General features: G+C 41.5%; 1 pseudogene; it reads right to left on the bottom strand.

The window, feature by feature from the left end:
* Window positions 1-4,281: 4,281 nt before the first annotated feature.
* Window positions 4,282-4,613, bottom strand: LOC102482261 (protein phosphatase 1 regulatory subunit 14B pseudogene; annotated as a pseudogene).
* Window positions 4,614-6,016: the final 1,403 nt, after the last annotated feature.

Here is a 6,016-nt window from a genome sequence, read left to right as displayed (position 1 = left end):
GAGGAAAATGTGAGAAAAACACTTTGTATTTTGTTTTTGCTTCATGTTATGAGTATCAGAGTTTGCATGTGGCTGAGGATCATTTTGAGTTAACTGTACCTCAGTCATCCCATCCCAGTGTGGAAGTGAATCAGGCCATATTCTGAATGACATGCAGGTGTGGACCTTTCAGGCAGGGCAAGCCCTTCTACATTGCCTACGTCCTGTGCATGTATCCAAAGTTCCCCACCTCCCAACAAACCCTGGGCCTGCTTTTCCAAAGGTAAGTGCTCCCTCCCCTACAGTACAGTGCCAGCTTGTCCACTTGCTAGCTATGTGTTAGGAAGGTCACTTCACCTTTATGAGTCTCAGTTTTCTCCTGTGAAAACTGAGGTAAAAGAATACTAAACACACAGGGTTATTTCAATGTCTCAGATGAGCCAGGGGAAGTGCAGCCCCAGGGCTGGCCTTGTGAGATGGTCTGCCAAAGCGTTGTGCTTTCTTTTGTTAATAACTTTACAAAAGCACAAATACATGAAAATATCATAACTGCAATGTTGACAAGAATATAATTAATCTACCCACCTATAGGCATCTCACCAGTTTTATTAGTACTTATTAGCATATTTCTGTATATGTGCATGTTTAGTTTTTGGTATTTTGTTTTATATGTAGGTTTATTTCCCTATTGACTTAGTAAAAATACAAATGCTTTTAATCACACAATTTATCTTCTGTTGTCCTTTAACCACATCCCATTTTTCTTCTGCTCACCACTATGGCCATCCTTATTTGCAACCACAAGTTTCTTTCCCACTTCCATATATTTTTCATTCCAAGGAGGTTATATAGATGGGATCAAAAATTACCTAGTATTTTGTGATTGGACTTTCCAATTCACATCACTTTCTGGAGAGTCATTTAAATAGTCATGTAATTTGTTAACTTTATTCCTATTGAGTAATTTTGCATGGTATGGATACACTACACTGAGCATTCATACCTGTATGTGTTTTTCTCATTATCCTTGATCTCTGGGCTGTCATCTGTTTTCATTCCAGGACTGTGTTTTGTGAGGACACTGCTATTTGCCTGATTCAGGATCAGAAGGTAACAGGGGCAGAAAGAATGACAAGGGCAGGCAGGGCTCAGGTGCTTCCTGGACTTGCTTCTATTTGCTGACAGCTCCAGGAGACTGCCATGGTCAGTGGGGACCCATTTTCCCTCTGTCTGGGTAAAGGATCATTACCCATACAGCGGACAAGAGGAGTCAAGCTGGGTTAAGTAAGTGCAGAGTGGAGGAGTCTCCACAAGCTGGGCCTGGAGATGTCTGGGAGGCTTCTGTCCAGATACTGCCCTAAAGATTCTCAGGGTTTCTCCCAGGGCTATTCTTCAGTGATTCATGGGACCCACCACAAAGAGGCTGAGCCTTCTCTCCTCCTTCACCCCACCATACAGCTTATTCTTGATGAGATGCAAAATCAGTTTTCATGTTTTTGTAGGAATATGTGAGTAAAATGCTTTGTGTTTTGTTTTTGCTTCACGTTATGAGTACCAGTGTTTGCATGCGCCTGGAGATCAGTTTGAGTTAACTGTCCCTCCATCATCCCATCCCAGTGGGGAAATACATCACCCTATATTCTGAATGACATGCAGGTGGGGACCTTCAGGGTAGGGCAACCCCTTCTACATTGCCTACTTCCTGTGCACCTACCCAAAGTTCTCCACCTCCCAACAAACCCTGGGCCTGCTGTTCCAAAGGTAAGTGCTCCCTCCCCTACAGTACAGTGCCACCTTGGCCACTTGCTAGCTATGTGTTAGGAAGGTCACTTCACCTTTATGGGCCTCAGTTTTCTCCTGTGAAAACCGAAGTAAAAGACCAAACACACAGGTTATTTCAAGGTCTCAGACAAGCCAGGGGAAGTGCAGCCCCAGAGCTGGCCTTGTGGGAAGGGCTGCTAAAGAGCTGTGCTTACTCTTTTATAATTTGATAAAAGCACAAATACATGAAAATATTATAACTGTAATATTGACAAGAATACACTCAATCTACCCACCTATATGCATCTCGCCAGTTTTATTAGTACTTACTTATTAGTATGTTTCTGTATATGTGTATGTTTTTTTTTGGGGGGGTGGTACTTTGTTTCATATGTAGTTATATTTCCCTATTGACTTAGTAAAAATACAAATGCTTTTTTTTTTTTTAAATACAAATGCTTTTAATCACACAATTTATCTTCTGTTGCCCTGTAACAACATCCCACTTTTCTTCTGCTTACCACTATGGCCATTCCTATTTGAAACCATGAGTTTCTTTCCCACTTCCATAAATTTGTCATTCCAAAGATGTCATATAAATAGGATCATAAATTACCTAAGATTTTGTGATTGGACTTTCCAACTCACATCATTTTCTGGAGAGTCACTTAAATAGTCATGTAATTTGTTAATTTTATTCCTGTTGAGTAATCTTGCATGGTGTGGATACACTACACTGAGCATTCATGTAGTCAGGGCATATCAATGATTTTCATTTTGGACTGTTATGAATAAGCCATAGTGACCAGTTATGTATGCTATTTATGTCTATGTGTAATAGTAATGCTTCTCATTACTTTGGAAACTTTGTGGCAAACAGGGTGACAGCATAGGTCCAAGTTTAGTATTATTAGGAGCTGGTGGCATTGAGGTTAAAGCTGCTGGAACACACATGACCGGCTGCATGGTTCAAGTCTCAGTCTCAGCGATTTGAAAACCATGCCAAGCACAGGTTTGTGTATGCCCATGACACTAAAATGGAGAAATGAAGGAGAAGAGATTGTGCTGTCACCATGCCAATGGAGGTACTTTCTTGCTTTCCATCTCTGTTTCCCTGGTGAGCTATGTACTCTCTTGCAAATTAAAAAATGAAAGGAACTCCCTAGCTGTTCTCCAAAAGGACTGTATCATTTTGTATTCTCATCATCAATGATGAGTGATTATTTCAGTTTCTTACCTGAATTGACTTTATATCATTTTTTATACTTTATGCATTCTTATAGGTGTGTATTTATAACTCATTGCTTTAATGTCATTCCCTTTCTCATACTCCTGCTTCCCAAAACACTTCTTAGTTCACATTGCATTGGTTATACTTAACATTTGTAGGATCCGCTCAGACTATTGTGAGGACTCCTATTGCTTCTATACCTGTTGGAGGCCAAATTTGTGGAAGAAATAATTAAGAACCTTAGAATCTAGTGGCCAGGATACATAGGACATATGTCAGGGAACTGGTATGTGCCTCCATTTATGTTGTTTCCATTGTCATTCTAGGGAGAAACACATTTACAGACTTCTTCACTTCATAAGTAGACTTTTCTATTCGTGAATACTCTTCTGAGGCCCAGGGGGAACCGCTCACCTCCAACACCTGGACCTCTGCAATTCTTTCTAACAAGTTTTTCTGCTTCAGGATCAAAGCACTTCCCCTCATAGACAGCCACATTTATTCCCACTTATTTATGAGACAAGAATTTTGCTTATAACCTTCTCATGACCTAAGTCAACTAGCTTTAAAATGTAAACAAAAGGGATGTTGTTTCTGTAGCTTTTGTAAGAATTTTGGAGTGATATAATCAAGAACCAAGCCTATCAGGAAAAGTGCTATATAAGACCAGGGAAAATATGTAACTTATCTATGACTTCTCTCTTTAAACCATTAATGCTTCCTCAGTCATTCCTGGGGAAAATGTGCCTATCACTTTTGCCCAATTTAAGTTTATACGTGTTTTCCTTCTTGACTGATATACCACTATGAGACCTCTGTCTTTTTTCAACACAATGACAGGCAATTTTCTTCCAGACTTCTCTTTCTTTCTCTCTCCCTGTCGTCATCCATTGTCATCATCGTGGTCTCCTCCTCCTCCTTTTCTTCTTCTTTTTCTCCTTCTATTCTCCTCCTCCTCCTCCTTCTTATCCTCCTTTTATTCTTATTCTCCTATTCTTCCTCCTCCTCCTCTTCTTCTTTTTCTTCTCCTCTTCCTCCTCCTCCTCCTTCTCCTTCTTACCAAAGGCATATCCTAGCTTTATTAAAGAGCCCAAGGTGCAGAGTCAATATAAAAACACAAAAAGTTCCATCAATTAAATAACAATTTTAAAAAAGGAGGGGCAGAGAAAGAAGCCCCTAGGGCAGGGGCACGAGGACCCCCTGCTCATTGCACCAGTACTAGTGGTAGGGTCTCCTGGTATTGCTGTTACTATGAGGTCTGGGGTCAGCAACTGTCCTGTGGGAGCCACTGATCACTTGGGTCAGGACCCTTACTTCTTCTGGGGTGTGCTCAGCTTCTGCATGCCCCAGATCTTGTCCAGAATGTCATAGATGAAGGCCTCATTGGATTTATAGCAGTCAATCAGCAGCCCCTTGACCCACAGCCCAGGTATTATCACTCTCCATGTCTACATTGATCTCCAGCCCTGGAATTTCTTCTTTCTGGCAGTCATACAGGTGCATAAGTTGCTCCAGGGTGCACTCCTCCAGGTTCAGGTGCTTCTGTAGCTCCTTGTGGTCATACTTGAGGTTGACCTTCCATTGCCTTATGGGTCCTCATTGTCTGTGACACCTGGGCCCTTGCCTACAGCCCTGGGGGGGTCTGAAAATAGATGCAGAGTCCTGGGCCAGCACTTGCTAGCCCATGCCAGGGTGCCAATACCAGGCTCCTGGGGGTCCCTGTTCAGCACATGGCTACTGAAGCCACAGGGCCATGTGTGCCCTCATTCCTCTCCCTGCTCCTGTGGGACATCTTTGGGTCAACTCCTGGCTGCTGGTTTTGGTTAACTCACTGGATCAGTTCCCAGCGAGCTCCCTGTCTTCTTCAGATCTTCCCTTCCTAGACCATTTTCTCTGTCCTTCACTAGAATGGCTTTTTCTGGGGGGATGACTCACTCTTGGTTCTTCCAGTGCCTGGAGTTGTTTTCATTTTAGAACCAAATGGGAGTCTTAAAGGAGATGCCCATATCAAATGACTGTCTTGGGATAAACTATATGTTTCTCCTCTGTAAGGTAAAACCAGATGAAGAATAGGTCATAGCTAACAGAAGGATTCCAAGGATCCTGGAGTCTCTCAGGCTGAAGATGTTCAGCCAAGAAAATGGTCCCAGGGATGAAAAAGGACAATAGCAATCTGTGGATTCCCAGGCCAGTCCAGGAGCTTAGCTTGTCTTCAAGGGATGCCTTGGGTGAGATCCTAATTCTAGAATGAAATGCTATAAAAGCAAGAGATACTCCAAAGATCTCAGGATGCACCAAAAAGGCCAAGGGTGCATGGTCATCTACCAGTTCCTATAAGCAAACTGATGGGGACAAATTGTCAGAAATGCCTAGCTTGTTCACACTGGTTCGTTCATTGTGTAGGGGGATACTCCAGGAGAAGCCTCTGCCTCTAGGTTGCCTACTCCCCCTTCTGTCATTCTTTCTTTTATTTACAGGAGGCATGGAAAATAACTACATAACCACCCCCCCCCCCTGGACTCACACCTTGACTGCATCTTTAATAACTGGGAAATGTTTGATCCTGATCATTGTTCATATTTAGAAATGCTACATTTTTATGTTTATTTTCTATCCTGCCAATTTATTCAGTTATTACTTCAAGGAGTTTTTTCATGGAAACCTTTGATTCTTCTGTGTATACAACTTGTCATCTGCAAATAGAGGTAATTTAAACTCTTTTTTTCTGTATTGGAATTACTTTTGTTTCATTCTCTAGTCTGAACACATTGATTAGGACTTCCAGTACTATATTGAAAAGGAGTGGAGAAAGTGGGCAGTCTTGTCTTGTATCAGCTTTTAGTGAAAAAGTTTTCAGATTTCCCCCAATCACTATAGGTTTTTGATAGATGGCTTTATTTTGCTGAGAAATTATCCTTCTGTGCTGATTTTGCTGAGAGTCTTAGTCATGAGGTGATTTTAAATTTTGTTAAATGCTTTTTCTGCATGGATTGAAGTGATCATATAGTTTTTGACCTGCTCAAATCTTTATTATTTTTTTTCTCC

The sequence above is a fragment of the Tupaia chinensis genome, unplaced genomic scaffold (genome assembly GCF_000334495.1).
Source record: "Tupaia chinensis unplaced genomic scaffold, TupChi_1.0 Scaffold146054_1, whole genome shotgun sequence".
In the NCBI taxonomy this organism is placed as follows: Eukaryota; Metazoa; Chordata; class Mammalia; order Scandentia; family Tupaiidae; genus Tupaia; species Tupaia belangeri.
The sequence above is the reverse complement of the archived record's forward strand: the minus strand, read 5'-3'. Positions and strand labels throughout refer to the sequence as shown.